General features: G+C 45.7%; 1 long non-coding RNA gene across 6 annotated transcripts; it reads left to right on the forward strand.

Moving 5' to 3' along the window:
• The first annotated feature begins 4,507 nt into the window (after positions 1-4,507).
• LOC124519046 (uncharacterized) lies at positions 4,508-12,948 on the forward strand. 6 transcript variants are annotated; one of them, XR_006963978.1, is made up of 3 exons: positions 4,508-4,569; positions 11,253-11,604; positions 12,528-12,948. It is a non-coding gene; the product is annotated as an uncharacterized LOC124519046 (long non-coding RNA). The 6 variants fall into 6 exon arrangements; XR_006963976.1 differs by lacking the exon at positions 4,508-4,569 and adding an exon at positions 5,180-6,351; XR_006963977.1 differs by lacking the exon at positions 4,508-4,569 and adding an exon at positions 5,180-5,634.
• The last annotated feature ends 3,740 nt before the right edge of the window (positions 12,949-16,688 follow it).

Below are 16,688 nucleotides of genomic sequence, written 5' to 3' on the forward strand. Positions count from 1 at the left end.
AACACCCAGTAGGTATTCAGTAGAAGTCAGCTCTGGCCATGATTATTATCAGGAAACTTATTTCTTGAAGTCTATAGCTAGTCAATCACCTGAGAATAGGGGCCCTATTGTCAATGGTGAGATTCAAAAGCTCTGCTGTGGCACTCTTTTTCTTTTTTTTAATCTTTTTAATGTTTGTTTATTTTTGAGAGAGCGAGAGAGTGGGGGGGGCGGGGGAGGGCAGAGAGAGAGGGAGTCACAGAATCTACGAGATGTCAGCACAGAGCCCGACACGGGGCTCGAACTCACGAACCGTGAGATCACGAACCGTGAGATCACGACCCGAGATCACGACCCGAGCTGACATCGGACGCTTAACCGACTGAGCCACCCAGGCGTCCCAGCTGTGGCAGACTCTTAACTTACTACAAGAACAAAATCTAAAGGCGAATTCTCTGGCCTAGAAACTCTAGCTTCTGAGCAGTACCATCTGACCCTACAGACATGACCCACGTAAAAGATCTCAAATCACCAGTGCCTCAAGATAACCCAAAGTACTGGGCCACTGATTCTGCCTCCGTTTTGTGATCTGGAAATACAAATAATCGTAACACCAGCACCCGAGCAACGGTGAGAGGATGAAGTGAGAAGGTATTTCTTCAAGACTCTCTGAAACGAGGTGGGTATAAATAACTAAATACATTTTTATACGTGACACGGTGGGTGTGAAGGCCCGGTGTCACGTCTGACGTGCAGAAGGCTCTGGGCTCTTCTCTGTGACGTAACCGCACGGTACTGTACTGAGCACTTCACTCATTTGTCTCCGCAGCACATATTTGCTGGCTTTTACTTGGTGCCGGTAACGTGCTAGGCTCCAGGAATATGAAATCACCCCTTTATGAACGAGCTGGGCTTGGTAGAGTGCAGTCACAAAGCAACTGTCTCTTTCTCCTACGGTCTGAATCCCTTCTCCCCTCTCTCTCGGGTTGAATATTGGGCAGTTGCCGTAGCTCTGATGACCCAGCTCAGATCACAGGACAATAGGAGTCTTATTTCGGCGTTAGAAAATCAATTCCAGTCTAATGATCCCCAAACTGCAGTCCAGTCTAGGGTAATAATGGAACCTCGGGAGGTTAATCAGTTGAGCCTTCTCAGCAACCACGTCCATTGTCTTCTCTCGCGTGCACCCACCTTCTCCCCCTCACCTGGCGCAGTTTCTGACCGTCCTGCCTCCTGTCGTCCACGCAGCCCCACCTGTGTGGCTTTGGGCAAATCACTGAATCGCTGTGCCACAGTGTCATCAACTCTCAAATGCTGAAAGTATTTTGTCTCCCTCACTGGATTGTCGGGAGGCTTAAATGAAAATATTTCAATCGACGTCTAACATATGATAAACCTTCAGTAAATGTCAGCAATTACTATTACTGTGCCTTCCCTTTTGCCTACAAGTATGCTTAAGTTTCTCCTTCGTTTGTTTGTTTGTTTGTTTGTTTAATTGTTATTTATTTTTGAGAGAGAGAGAGAGACAGAGCGTGAGCGGGCAGGGGCAGAAAGAGAGGGAGACACAGAATTTGAAGCAGGCTCCAGGCCCTGAGCTGTCAGCACAGAGCCTGATGCGGGGCTCAAACTCACACACCATGAGAACGTGACCTGAGCCGAAGTTGGACGCTCAACCGACTGAGCCACCCAGGCGTCCCAAGTTCCTCCTTTCTTATAGAAATTTCTTGACCAATTTATTTTTGACTCAAGCTATTTTGATTCTAGTGGTCCTTTCTTCCCAGCCCAGTTTGGAAGAGGAACCCGTATTTACATTCTCACTTTAAATCCGCTCCTCAAAACCCTGCATTCTTGGATCCACCCACAACAGCTGGACCAAGACTTGTCCCCAGTATTCGCCAGTCACCACATCCCGAGACAGCCCACTCACCCTCTTAGGCGACACAAACATTCTCTTGTTGAAACTCACATTTCTATTGTCTTCAATGACATTGTACTGATTAATTCCCCAATTAATTTAACAAGGAGCCTTAAGGTACGTGCTACGTCTCCTTTTGTTAAACCTCACCAGGAAGGAGCTCAGGCAGGGTTTTATTCAAGTAGGGAAAATGAGGAACCGAGAATGGAAAAGACATCGAGGCCGCATGCAGTGATGGAAAGGACAGGTTGAACACCAGCCTCTGAGCACGTGGTCCAAAGCCCTACTCTGCAGCTTGAGCTATAACATAGCAGAGAATGCACTCAGTCCTCTTGTTGCAGAAAGCTTTGATGTTTTTTTGGTGACATGTGCCAGGCACTAAACTACGTGCCAGGATATAATGAGGCCCCTGAGCCTAGACAGACAAGGACATCAGTACAGTGTGGGAAGGACTGTGGCGGCGGCAGGAGGATGGCAAAGATCCCCCCTGTAGCTCCAGCAAGCCCTTCCCAATCTTCTCAATCTTCTGCGCAAGCTTCTCTCCCTCCACCCCCCCTCCTGAAGCCTCCTCCAGATGCTGCAAACCTTGAGCCACACTGCCGTTCTATTCAGCCCACACCCAGGAAGAACCAAGAGCCAGATCTTTTGCTTCCCTTCTATCCCTCATCGCAACCAGCACCTCAATGGGTAAATTCATCGCTGTTCCCAAGTGTCTAACACAGCACCTGGAACATAGTAGGAGTCAGGAAAAGCTTGTTGCATACACATATGTTAGCAATGAATCATAATGAAACAGAATCGGTGTAATTAACAGAGTATCTTGAGACCTCTTGAGGATAGAATTAACCCTTCCTTCTCTAGGACTGTGGGTCCTTTTATGTCTTGTTATGTGTGGTGCGGGGAGGAGTGGTGGCAATAAATCAATGGTTAGTGCCCCCTGTTGCTATGGCATTCCAAGCCTCCAAGCAATTCTTGACTTTCACCGGCTGCTCTCTGAGTTTCTAAGGCATACAGTATACAATTCTGACAACTGCCAGCCATGAGTATTCTGGAAGACTTTGGAGTTCTAATATCCCACAGCACTGTCCCCAGCAGAGTCCTTGTCTTGAGAGAGCCTCTAAAAGGTTGGAGTTTGATCAAACCAAGTCACCAGTTACACACTCCTGTGGCCGCCCCTATCCCGTGCCTAACAGGAGTGTGTAACTGGTGACTCAGTTTGCTCAAACTCACCCTTTCAGCTGACTGCTTCGTGGGTCTGAGATCTCTTTGGGGGGATGATAAAAATGTTCTGAAATTAGAAAGTTGTGGGGGCGCCTGGGTGGCGCAGTCGGTTAAGCGTCCGACTTCAGCCAGGTCACGATCTCGCGGCCCGTGAGTTCGAGCCCCGCGTCGGGCTCTGGGCTGATGGCTCAGAGCCTGGAGCCTGTTTCCAATTCTGTGTCTCCCTCTCTCTCTGCCCCTCCTCCGTTCATGCTCTGTCTCTCTCTGTCCCAAAAATAAATAAACGTTGAAAAAAAAAATAAATAAAATGGTTACAACAGTCAATTTTATGTTGTATTATTTTACCACAAGAAAACACTAAAAAAAAGGAGGCACACGTGACCGTTTTCAAAATACACTGATTCGTGTAAGTGAGGGATTTGGGAGTTTTGCTGGTTGGAAAGTTAGGAGGCAAGATGCAGAGAGGGGTGGAACAACAGGTGTCCTCATGACAATGGCGTACTTTAAGGAGCCCGGCTGCAACACCCTCAGCTGTCTCCCCAGAGGTAAGAAACCAAATCCTTGCAGATGATAGGTGACAGACTGTGAAATGGCCAGAGATTAGGACTCAGCAACCGTCCCTATGAAAACACTATTTAAACCAGAGCTGGTTATGTTAACAGTTTGGTTAGGGCAAAGTTGTAATAAGCATCCTGGCGATAAATTCATTTGTTAATTCCAGGAGAACTTCTGGATCAGCTGTCTGTGCCAGGCATTGGGCCCACATGCTTCATCCTTATCGGCTCTCCAGGGTCCACTTGCACAATCCACCCACTCCCCAGGCTGAACCCCTGTGAGATGGAACCTCCTAGTGACTTGGCTCATGGTCATGAGACATGACCACAGAGTTAGATTTACTGTGAACAGGCTCCTGGGCTCAGTGTCCAAGGGCTTGTGCTGGTCGCCCTCGTCTGCCCCTTTCCAGCTGCGCGGCTTGAGGCCTCTCTGAGCCTCCATTTCAACGGAGAACATTCATCCAGTCCATGTCGTAGGCTGGTTGCGAGGCACACACAAGATAAAATGTGAAATCTTTGAAACCCATCAGATGCCCGGTAAAAGCGCGTTTTTAGAGTAGGTGAAGGGCACAGGTTTTTGGAGTCAGACAACCAGCGTTCACCGGCGGGAAGATCGTTGACAAGAAACTTCCCGGGTCTGAGCCTCAGTTTCCTCCTACGTAATGGAGGCGGCAGCACCTTCACAAGTCTGCGGGGAGGTGCGGCTGAGACGGTGTACACACAGCAGCCCCCGGGGAGTGCGCGATCGGTAGCAAATTCTCCCGGCAGCGCCATCTCCCTGAGTCATGCAGGGCCCGCCGGGACGCGGCTGCAGGAAACCGGGCGGGACAGCGCCGCCTCCCACACGGCCCGCGGGGGCGCCCGGCACGGCCCGCCTAGCGAGGCGCCGCCGCAGCCCAGGTGGGTGCAGCCCCCGCGGGGTGGTGGCGGGGGGGGGGGGGGAGGGGGGGAAGCGCGGCGGGGTGCGGCGGGGGGAGCGCGGCTGGCGGGCGGGGCGAGCCGAGCTCGCCCGCCGCCCTCTGCCTCCCGCGCCAGAGCTTTCTAGACTCCCCTCGCCGCAGGCCGCCGTCCCGGGACTCATTTACTCCCCGCGCCCCGCCCCGCCCGGTTCTGCCTTCTTTTCTTAAGTGGTTTACAATACCCTGAGTTGCTTTACACCGTATGGCCAGGCTCGCTGTAAATAATTCTCTTGCCCTGGGAATTCTAGTAACAAGACGGCTGGCTTGCTTTCTAAAGGAACACGCTGCCCCCCTCCCCGCGCCCGACCTCCCCCCTACCCCCCCCCCCCACCTCCCCAATCAATATTTACTGGCTCTGCACAGGCCCGCCTGGAGGGAGAGAGCTTTACAGCACATTAGGAAGATGTCGACGCGGCCCTCGGGGAGCTTGTGATAAAAACGCTACAGGGAGAGGAGTCTGAGAATCGCTAGGCTTCTGGGGAGTGTGCACGGATACTCTGCACGCGGCGCTGCCATTTCTAGAGTTCCTGAGAAAAGGGTTTTCTTGTGTAGGGTTTGCTTTGGTTATCCCCCCCCCCACCCCCTTTGTAGGCAACAAAGGAAGAATGGAACTTCCTAAATCTTAGGATCTACAATTATGCCACCGGATCTAAAGGGAAAGGGGAAAATGAAGGCACGAGTCGCTGTTTCTGTTTATTCAGATTCTTCGGAGGACACTGGCTTCACAGGAGGAAGCACCCTGAGAATCACAGTGAGCCACGGTGTGGACGAAGACTCAGGGCCCAGGGCTCAGAGCTTTCAGTGTGTGGCCCGGGGAAAGCTGAAGCACTTCTCTGACCCTCAATTTCTGGATCCGTGAAATGGACATAATACCTGCCCTGTTTACCTTACTGCATTGCCAGAAGAACTGCGCCGAGTGAAGTTTGTGAACAGTGAAATTTCATGCATGTCACGAGTACAATAGGATTGTGATATCAGTGTCACGCTCAAAAACACACTCTGGAAGGTTGGTTTGTCCTTAAAAATGATTCAGACTGAGAGAGAGATTATAAAGGCCGCGGAGATTTACAAATAGATCGGTGAGATCACAGCAGGCACAGAAGGGCGCTTTTGAGCCGATGGTGGAGACACTGAACAGGAAGTCTGGCAGTGGCACCAGAGGAGGAAGAGGTGTTGCTGGGTGCTACTGGAGGAAGCTGGAGGATTTGTTCCCTGACATGCAGGGGAAAGCGGTTGAGGAAACAGCTTATGCTGTGAGCTTATGATTTCGTGAGTCACTGTACCATCCATGTTGAAGGTCACATGCAAAAGCCAGAGACAGGAATAGGTGCGCCTTGCCGAGGTGATGACCGTGCCCGAGAACCTGTGGAGAAGACACGCAGGGCTGGGTGGTCCAGGAAGTGAAATGAGTTGGACACTCCAGGCAGGTTCTGAGAAAGCCCAGCAAGAGGCCGTGGGAGGAGGTCAGAATGAGCAACCGATATCTGGGCAGAGGCAGCTGACGGCTGTGGTCGGAGGCCAAGAAAACCAGTTCTGAAGGAGCTGGAATCCTAGGCAAGGTGGCAAGGATGCCGCTTGGCAGGAAGGAAACCTGGCAGTCACCCTGGAACAGAACCAGAACTGCAGGGCTCCGGGAGGCTTGATGCCTGGGAGAGAGAAAGGAGGACTGTGTTTAGGTCTTGCTCCTCCAGACAGCAGGTTGGGATAGCAGGATCCTTGAGAGGTGGGACATATCTCATTCCTCTCTGTAGCCTCGCTACCTAGCACAGTGCCTGGCCTATGGAAGGCACTCAGCCAGTGTTCGTTGGAATGAACCGACAGATTGATGAACAGCAAATGAATAAGGCCAAATTCAAGATTCCCAACGAGCTTGGAATTTTTATTCCCTCTTTTGGTGGCTTTTGACTGCCTTAGGCTCTTTTCTAGTGCCATATAGCTAACGCCAGGACTACCCTCAGTGTCCCTCCTGAGAACTCTTGGCCATCTGGCATGTCTCCAGTCTCCTTCCTTTCTCTTTATAGGGTGTCTGCATTCAAGATGGCTGCAGTCCACTTAGTGGCTTGTTTCCATGGCAACGTGCTTCTTCATTAAGCTATACCCAACCCCTCTCTAGTTACTAGCCTTTGCTGTACCTTATTCAGTTCCCAGCCGTGTTTACATCCTGTCCTGATACAGAATGTCTTTCATTAAGGGAACATTGTCTTCTCAGAATTAACTTAAAAAATGCACTTAAACACATTATGGTATGACTTTTTTTTTTCCAACTAGAAATATAAAATTTCTCCACAACTTCTGTGCCAAAAAATTAAGTTTCCTTGTCAGCCGTTTTCACTGACTCTTTTCAAAACTGTTTCCTCCACACATAGTGTATGCCAGCCCTGGAAAGAGTCTCCGGGAGAAGCATGTGGCTCCCAACATAATGTCTGGCTCTCACATTTTCACCTACATCTGGGGACTCTGCCCCCTGCTGGTCGTTGTCATGATTATAATTGCCAGCAGTCTCGCCCTCAGTACTGACGAATATGAACACTAACTCAAGGAAATAGAGGAACAAGAGTCACAGTGCACATTTAATTTTATGTTACCGTGTCATTTTTATTAGACCCATCCATTTCTGTTTTTAAGGCTCCTGACGTGGTTTTCATCACTTTAATGAAGAAGGCTCTATCTGACCCATTATTAGAATCCATCGTGCTCTACTCACAGAGTGTGGCTTGCCCGTAGCTTTTTTCTCAGCTGTAAACTTGTAAGACTCAAGAAACACCGAGGTGGTGCCCACTACTGCCAGTTCAAGTTCTACCTTTCTTTTTGACATGGATTTTCACATCCGCTGGCAGAATTTCTGTCATGCAATCGCCACTTGCAGCCAGTGAGGGTAGGCTTGTCCTTGGTCCAACAGCTAGTCCCATTTCTCAGTTGGGGCCCGTCACCACTATTCCTCACCTTCCCATGAAGCACCATATTGATTCCCACATTCGGTATCTCCCACTTACTAGGCCTCTCATGGCTCAGCTCGGTGCATTGCCAAGATCTTCCACCCGGATCCTTTCCTCAAAGCTCAGTGGGACTCTACACAGCAGAACATTCATTGTGGCTAGGGTATAAACCCAAGTACCTTAGAACAGCTTGCCTCTGTGCGTTGAAAATCCAGTTTTGATTTCCCCTGCTCTTTCCATGCCTGCATTTAGAGCTAAAGTGCACCAGCGGATATGCAAAGTTCATCCTAACCGTGCAGTTGTGCTATGACCAATTTAGAAAAAAACATTGTCTACAGAGGTGGTTCTGTATACTGTGCGTGGTGTAATTCTTATAGGGAAAGTGAAAGTCTTTGTCGTACTGGGTTGATCCGTGTCCCTTCAAAAATACGTTTCAGTCCTTAATCCCTGACACCCTGAACGTGACCTTATTTGGAATTGAGTCTCTGAAGGTATCATCAAATGAAAATGAGATCATAGTGGATTATGGTGGGCCCTAGCCCAATGACGGCTGTTCCTATAATAAGCAAGAATAGGAAAGAAACCTGTCAGTGTGAAGACAGAAGAGAACGTGGAGTTAAGCTCCCATAAGCCAAGGAATGCAGAAGATTGCCAGCAACCACCCAGAAGGTAGAAGAGACAAGGAAGGATTCTTCTGTAGAGACTTTATTCAGCTTCTAGCTGCGAGAGTGTACATTTCTGTTGTTTTAAGGCACTCAGTTTGTGATAATTTGTTATAGCAGCCCTAGCAAACAATACATTCACCAATCAGAAAACTAGGAAGAGGTGAGAGGTTCGACTCTCAAATGTTGTCATCGTTTTGCCTCCAATGTTCAGCTTCCCCCAAGGATAGATGGGAATTTGCCCATTTGGTTCTTGGAAGAGAATACTTTCTGTACTTTTGGACATAAGGGGAAAAAAATGCAGCGATTTCTTTCTCCCCTGACATTGGTAACGTTATTACCCATAATGCATTAGACACTTAGATTTGAGATACTACCTAAATATTTACAGCTCTTCCTAGAGTGTGACTGCGTGATATCCCAAAGAGAGGCTACTTGTGAACCACCCCTGACCGCACCACAGCCTGCCGGACCCTCCTCTGGTGCCCAGCTAATGAATTAAATGTGGCTGCTTGAGTGGTTCCATTAGCCTGCGAGGGCGGCAAAGCAACTTGGAGGTTGGATGTGACAAGTAATGCAGGTTATAAATGGCCATTAAATGTTCTTCCAAGGAAAATTGCTGAACAAAATGCTTTTAAACTTATTCTTTATTTTTTGTCTTTGGAGAAAGAGTTCTAGAGCTGGGGGTGATGGAGAAGCTCAAGTAGGGATGGATCCAAATCCACTGGTTTGGTAGGGAAATGATAGGAGCAGTCATCACTGGTCAGAAGGGAAATTTAAGGGATGTGGCAGCAGGAGAATTGGTCGGACGTTGCACAGAAGCAGAGTTACAAACAAGGCTGACTCCTAGGCTGAGGAAATCTGAAAAACTTTTGGGTCACTGAGTGTGGTAGGGAATTCAAGATCAAGAAAAGCAAGAAAGAGGAGGTGAAGAGGAGGGTCTGTCAGACTCACAGGCCAATAAAGCTTGGCAGAGCCCTCATAATCATTGGCTCCCAGTGCCACATCCTACGGACGAGACCACTTGGGGCCCAGAGAGATGAAGCGGTCAACCAGAGTTCCACGGCTAGCAAACGGGTAGAGCCAAAATCAGAATCCAAGGCCCCTCTCATAATCCAAATTAGAGACCAAGAACTGGAGAAAGACCTATGGATGTAGATTTTGTAGAACCCCACTTTCTAGCTGGCAACCCACAAAGGAGAATATATGGAACAGAGATGACAAACCACAAACTCATGCTTTGACCTTTACTCTAGTTTTTAAAATTAGTAGTTAAATTTGTTTCTAACACCTAAAGGTCAGGTGAGTTCCCATGGCACTCTAGGTTGCTGGCTGCTCCGGGAAAAGTCAGTTGGTCTGTGAGAAACTAAGGAAGAGCTCCTTCGTGTCAGATGGGCCACAGGCTGGTGTACCTGCCCACCTGGCGGGCTTCACAGCTGATATCCCCCACCTGGCCCCACTGGACCCTGGAGTTCACAACCCCTGGGAGAGGGGAAGAAAGGCAGGGGTCCTGAGCCTGCGGCTGAGAAGCATAATTGGAAATGGCAGAGAGTGAAGGGAAGGAACCTGAAGACAAGAAGGCCCAGGGAGCCTAGGTCACAGAAGCAAAGGTCTCGTCCAGAAATCCAGGGGACGGGACGGGCTTTTCATCTATTTTTGGATAAAGTAACAGGATGTGGAAACCAAAAAAAGTGGGCAGTTCTCTGATCCTGCACAATGGTGATGACTTATGCAAAACATCCTCTTTCCTATTTTTAACTAGATCACAGAAGCTGCGTCAGAGGGCTCGTTGCTGACTAATCCTGTTGTGGTGCCTTTCTCTGAATTGCATAAATGCCATCTACATAGGCGAAAGAACATTTGAGAAGGGGAAAAAAGTCTGTAAAGACTATTGCACACAGGGCATTCTTATAAATAGTATTCTGAGTGAGATCAGGGTGTTCTGGGCCACCACTTTCTGGAAGTTGTCTAGGATTTCATGGTTGAATGATGCGGACATTCAGAGGAAACTATTCATTTAATTCAAGCTGAATCAGTGATCCCGCGACAGTTTTGTACTCCATAGCGACAACTCTTTTTCAGTAGGTAACATGGAGAATTATGCCGATTTTTCAGCAAAATTATTTTCTAGTTGTATAAATATCCCTGTGCCAGGAATACGTCTTTTATTGGAGAAAAGGACTCAGGAATGAGAGTGAAGGGTTCTCAATGCTTTATAAGCAAGAACCACATGGTGACAATGGCAGGGCTTTTTACTGAGACGGAGCTGTTGCAGATGCTGTGAGGGCCCTGCTCCAACCCCACCCCCCCACCCCCGCTTCAGTGCTCTCCAACTGACCGCCAGCTGCCAATCTCTGTGTCCCTTTGCCCGGGGGCTTTTTTCATAACCGAGGAAAGCCAGCGTGCCAAGGAATGAAAACCACCCAAAAGCAGCAGCAGCCCCAACCGGCAACTGGTAGGAGTTGGTGTATAAATACCCTAGTCCCTAGCATGACCCCTCTCATGGGGTCTACAAGCCATTTAAGACACAGAGTAAGTAGGCTGCTGGCTTTGCAAGGCAAATACCTTGCTAGAGTAATGCAGTAATATTATTGCTTTGTTTTCTGAGTGTGTGTGTGTGTGTAGTATGTATAGTTTATATATGTATAAACTATATAGAGAGAGAGCTTATATATATATGTATGTTTATATATGTAGTAGTATGTATAGTTCGTATATGTATATATGAAATGTATATACTCTGTGCATAATGTATATGTATATAATCTGTGTATATAACAAATAATGTATATGGTGTGTGTGTGCATATGGTACTTTATACTTTGGAAGATAATACTGTTTTCCACTTGCAATGGTGCTTATAAAGCTTCTTTTCGAATGAACTTGTTTAAGTGAAAATGCTGAATTGATTTAAAGAACATTTAAGTAAATGATAGAGTATAACCTCTACCAATATGCCACAAAAGTGTAGAGGTTGTGCATGAATGACTAAAGCCACACTGGTGTCTTCCCGCTCTCTTCTGCAGATCCCTCAGGTGCCTCAGAGACTGCCAAGGCAGGGAAGAGGAGTGACAGTGGCTTCAGGTCACCCGCCTCTCCTTCAAGCAAGGCATCCTGGTGTACTGGCCTGGGAATCGGTGATCTAAGGAGTGAACTAGGGGAAGGGATCTACCATTTCAAAGAACAATAGTTCACAAGTTTGAAATGTTCAGATGGAGTCCAGCACTCAATTTATCAAGAACTTGAGACCAAGAGAGTTTAAATGACATTTCTCAGCTCCCGTACGGAGTTTGTGACAGAGCTGGGACATGGGCCCATTCACGTGACCCCCATCCATGCTCTTCTGACTGTGCTCCCTCCCTCAGAGGCAGGGCTCAGGTAGGGCTTCAAAGGCAGGAGAAAGCAGAGCAGGGAGTGGGGAGAGAAGATCCTGGAGAGCACAGCTCTGCAGGGGAATCAGGTGACACTTTCCCGGGGCCAGGCAGGGAGAGCTTTTTAATAAAGGAAGGTGTTGGGCAGAGGGGGAACAAGGAATACAGTGGGGAAACATGTCGGGATCAGAGGAGAAGGAGCTTGAATGCCTGGTGGGGGGAGTGTGAACTCACAGGAAGTGTGGATCCGGGTCTCTGAGCTGGGAAGGGACGCGTGAAAGCCATGCTTTGGGAGGCAGCACTGTAGAGAGCAACTAGGTTCAAATACTGCTTCCAGAGCCACTTACTTAGCCTCTCTGTGCTTTAGCTTCTTCTAACACACCCAAAACGGTATCTGGTACCTATTAAGGGCTCAGTAATGAGCCCTACTAAGGGCTATTATGATGTTTTCTATGAAGGACTGAATAGTGCCAAGAGAGGGAAGTGGCCTGGCTGAGCTAGGTAGTAGCAGAGACAGAATTAGACATCAGGACTGATTTCTAATTCAACACTCTTTTTCTCTGCATCTTGTTTTAAAATGATGTCTTGTTTATTTTCTTGTCTGCGTTAGCATTTCCACTTGCAAAACATAATGCCTTTATTTAGTACAAACATACCTCCACAATGGTCTCCTTTTGGAAAAACAATTTCGATCGATGATTTCTCTCACTCCCTAATTAATACACCACAGTTAGAGTGAGCACTGCCTGCTTTGACAAAGCAGGGCTTTCAAATTTCAGATCTTCAGCCACTAACAGGGGAGTCTGACTTTAAACCGTATGAACTTGCGTATGACATTTAAATTTTAATAACTGTTCTGGTTGCTTCTTTGTGTCTGGAGAAAATAACGTTTATTTTGACCAAATGCTATCTTTTCCCTTTTTTCATCAGATAAATCATACTTATGACCTGAGAGCTTCTGTTGTTCTTTATGATTCACTGATCAACCGTGAACGAAGAAACAAATGCTGGAATTTTGGTGACAGCATATTGGTGATTCTCTCCAGGAGACTGCGGTCTCGCAAAGAATCAGAGACCAAGGGAGGGCAGCTTCCTCAGAGATTCTGTAGCCCAGCTCATCCATCTTTATAGATGACAAAATTCAGCTCAGAAAGATGAGTTGAATTTTGCAAAGTCATCTGGCTATTTGGTGGTAAGAGGGATTTTGAACCCATTTGTTTTTTTGACTTGGAGTCCCCATTGCATCATGTCCTGCATCAACTCATGCATTTCTAAAAAGGCTTCCTGTATTATTAGGCAGGCAAATCCAGCTTGTTGCTTGGTTTTGCAAATAAAGTTTTATTGAAACACAGTCCCTTCACAAAAGATGTCTGCCGATCCCTGTTGTGTATCAAGCCTGGTTGAAACTCCTTTGTTGTTGTTGTTTGTTTCTGTGTTATGCTTTTTGTAAAAAATCTTGATGGATTAATAGGTCTTTCAGCAACAGGTAGAACGGAAGTTCTGTGTGCCTGTCACACAACTGATGACATCGATACCGCATAGCTGTGTTCTTATTTATTCGGCATTCCATCCTCTCCAAAGCTTGCCACAGTTCTCTAGAACAGTGGTACCCCTATCTGCCTGATCATCTGCTCCATTCCATGAAATCCTTGAGAATACAGACTCCCAGGACCCTCCCCAAGTCTCCAGTCAGTGTATCTGAGTTTAGGTTTGGAAATCTGTAATTTTATTATTATTTTTGTAACCTCTGGAGGCAATTTTGATGATCAGCCAGCTTTGGGAACCTTTGCGCTGGGTGATGACTGGATGGACGTCTGTATCTTTGTTAGAGTCCTTTCCTTTCCTCCTGTTTGTCTCTAAGCCCATCCTCTTCCTGAGCCCCATGCTATGGGTCGTAGGTACATTGTTCCGCATCTTTGCTGAATGAGGCTGGGGGCAGGGGCGCCTTACACACCACACTAGTATGTCCTCAGTATCCAGTAAAGTAGTGCAGACACTTTCTGCCTTCATTGTAGTTATTTGACTGGTTACACTTTTATTTCTGTCATTGCCTTGTTCACTTTCCATTTGCATTTGCATAAAATTCCTCAAATGACAAATCCAACCCTGATTTCTTCTGCTTTCTGATTGTAAAAGTGAGGTGCATAGACAGCCAGAACTTAGACGATAAAAGCCTCGTATCCCCTGTACCCTGTTTTTCATCTTTCTTTCCTTTCCTGCTTTTAAAAATGTCACTGAAACCATTAGGGATTAAAACAAAAAAAAGATTTAGAACCCTGAAAGTTTGTTGGTCTCAGCCATCCATTAATTTAAATTTTTCCTCCCTGCTGTTTGAGGGTTATGTTAGCCTAATAAAACAGGCTTTTAAATATATGTATATATATATATATATATGGCCACACTCAGTTCACATTCATTTTTTTAACCGGTTCCTCTCTCTTTCATTGCATAAATTAACTAAAATAATTGACCTCAATGGTCTTTTCACTATGAATGACTTTGTGTGAGGAAGCTAGTTCTCACTTTCATAGAATGAGATAGGTTCATTTCTTTCTCTTAAGTGAATTAAGACAAAAATATATGATGTGCAAAAACTTCAATATGTCCCATGTTATAATTAGGATTGATGAGGTCCTAAGAAAGCAGCAGACATTGAATCAAAAGATAATGTTTAACCTGCCAAGTAGAACAATAAACAAGATCTATTACCGCAAAGGTGTTTAGAATTAGTGTATCTCAGAGAGACACGACCAACAACAAATGCGAAACCAATGAGGACATCAGAATGACACTTGAAAGACCTTAACAAAATATGGCATCACGCTGGGATTCGCGAGATGAGAAATACTGACTTTGACCGTGATGCAATATCTTCTATAAGCCATTACAATTAGAGGTGAAAATGGAAGGGCTATTCAATTACTTTGGGCAGTATCTTTCCACCTGCATGAGATTAACAGGGCACATTTCACAATAGATGTCTCAAGAAATTTAACTAACCATTCATTGAAATCTAAAGTGGATAGGCTGTAATTAAATAAGCATTTTATATCCCAGTTAGGCTGGCCCTAATGAGCAAGTCTAAATCTTGTTTTCAGGATCAAATTGCATTTTGTGACAGCACCTCCTTGACAGTCTGTCCTTCCAATAGGGACAGGCATTTCAGAATAAGGGCAAACACCTAACAGATAAAGACAGCAGGGCACTCTCCAGGCTTGTGCACTGTTCAAAATCACAGTGCATTGGAAACAACAGGGATTACGCTAACTTCAGGAAGGTAATTTTGGTTTCAAGGAAATGAGGACCGATTTAGTAATCTTGGTAAACCAGGCGTTCATAACAGGCCAGGGCAGAGGACTTGGCCATGGTACCCTAAAGGTACCCACCTGCCCTGTGCCTTTGGCACTTCCTAAGCCTAGTGTGTATTGTTATTTATTGTCTAAGGTCTGTCTGTCTTCCTGACTAGATTGAAGGCATCTCAAAGGCAGGGACCAAGGTGAACTGTTTGGGCATCATCAGTACCTTCCATGTGGGCTGTTTGAATGTTTGTTCTAGTTGGTGGTGATGCTCTTAGGTAGAATAAGTAAGTTAGTTAATTAACAGAATTTAGAAGCACAAAAGCATCCGATTCCTTCTAAAAATTTGGCAGTTCATTCTTTGCCTCTGTTAATACGGAACGGATTTCTCCGTAGGAGGAATAAATGTAAAATGAATACAAAAATTCACATATTGTATCCATTTGTTAATATATACATTTGTTTATTTAGAAAACACAACAAAGTACAAAATAATTGGGTGATTTGATTTAAATAAATCAAAACTGCAAATGCATCTTCACCTTCTCAAATCCTTTTTTGGTTGGAAGTCATGCCGATTACATCAGCAATTGCCTGCGTGGGGGCTGCGGAACTGGTCCTACATGTTTCTTGTAGATATTGCAAGTTATTCCAAGGTTTAATAATTTGGGGGACATTCTGAGTGAAATGAGGTTTAAAGAGACTTCTTTATTATAGGGTTTCTCAAGTTTTTGAATTGTGCCAACATCCTTTACGAATCTTCAAAGTTAGAAGGCAGATGGTATGGATTTACTAACTCATGTAACTCTTCTTATGGAACAACTGAGAGACTGGTGTGGTCCGAGGAACACACTTTGGGAAATGTTGAATCAGACACATTTTTCATGTAGGCTCCTTCTGTTAGAGAAATCGCACAGTTGAATACCTGAGTTGAAAGACCTTCAATCTGTAAACCTTCTGGAATCATGGTTCTCAGTCTTGGCTGTCCATTAAAATCACCTGGGAGTTTTAAACAAGCCAGTGCTGAGGCCCCACCCGCAGCCAGCTAAAGTCAGGGTCTCTGAGGGTGAGTTTTCTGACCCATAAAATGGAAATAATAATACCTACCTCACAGAACTGTGAAACATAAATGAGACCATATATGGAAAATACCTGCTCTGTGTTTTCAACAATAGCCAAATTATGCAAAGAGCCCAATGTCCATCAACTGATGAATGGATAAAGAAGATGTAGTTTATAAATACAATGGAATACTACTTGGCAATGAGAAAGAATGAAATCTGGTCATTTGCAGCAATGTGGTTGGGACTGGAGGGTAATATGCTAAGTGAAGTAAGTCAGTCAGAGAAAGATATCATATGCTTTCACTCATATGTGGATCTTGAGAAACTTAACAGAAGACCATGGGGGAAGGGAAGGGGAAAAATAGTTACAAACAAACAGGGAGGGAGGCAAACCATAAGAGACTTTTAAATACAGAGAACAAACTGAGTGTTGATGGGGGTTGGGAGGGAGGGGAAAGTGGGTGATGGGCATTGAGGGGGCACTTGTTGGGATGAACACTGGGTGTTGTATGTAAGTCCATTTGACAACAAATCATATTTAAAAAAAATAAAAAAACATAAATAAACATAAAATAAAATAATGAAGATTAAAAAAATAATACATAGCATCTCCATTTAACTGTGAAAGAAAGAAAGAAAGAAAGAAAGAAAGAAAGAAAGAAAAAAAGAAAGAAAAGAAAGAAAGAAGAAAGAAAGAAAGAAAAAGAAAGAAAGAAAGAATAAATACCTGC

Source organism: Lynx rufus, unplaced genomic scaffold (assembly GCF_022079265.1).
Source record: "Lynx rufus isolate CCGP_SWC_20201006 ecotype Redwood Valley unplaced genomic scaffold, mLynRuf1.p SCAF_26, whole genome shotgun sequence".
NCBI classification, from domain to species: domain Eukaryota; kingdom Metazoa; phylum Chordata; class Mammalia; order Carnivora; family Felidae; genus Lynx; species Lynx rufus.